We start from the raw sequence: 508 nt of genomic DNA on the forward strand, positions 1-508 counted from the left end.
GAGCTCGAAACGAGACGGATTCGAAACGAGACGGGCTCGAAACGAGACGAGCTCGAAACGAGACGGATTCGAAACGAGACGGCCTCGAAACGAGACGGGCTCGAAACGAGACGGGCTCGAAACGAGACGAGCTCGAAACGAGACGGGCTCGAAACGAGACTGTTAGTAGACGGACGAGGGACATGACAATAAACAGAATAAAGGTTTAGGGCCACACGAAGACAACAATTAAAATGATAATAATACATATACAGCAAAAGAAAAGGCCTTAGGGCTGCAAGACATGACAAAAATGGTTAACGCGAGGGAGAAATGAAAAACTGTCCTAAAGGACTATAGAGATGGTAGTGGTGGGGGGTTGGAGTAGAGCGAGGAGCTCAGGAAATCGTGACCAGTCCAGTCGAAGGCAATGTGAAAAAGAATGACACTGCTTTAGGCCGTCACGGATGACATGATAGTGGGAGGAGGGTAAAAGAGAATACTACACGTTTTTTTAATTACACACACA

The sequence above is a fragment of the Octopus bimaculoides genome, chromosome 13, assembly GCF_001194135.2.
Source record: "Octopus bimaculoides isolate UCB-OBI-ISO-001 chromosome 13, ASM119413v2, whole genome shotgun sequence".
NCBI lineage: Eukaryota > Metazoa > Mollusca > Cephalopoda > Octopoda > Octopodidae > Octopus > Octopus bimaculoides.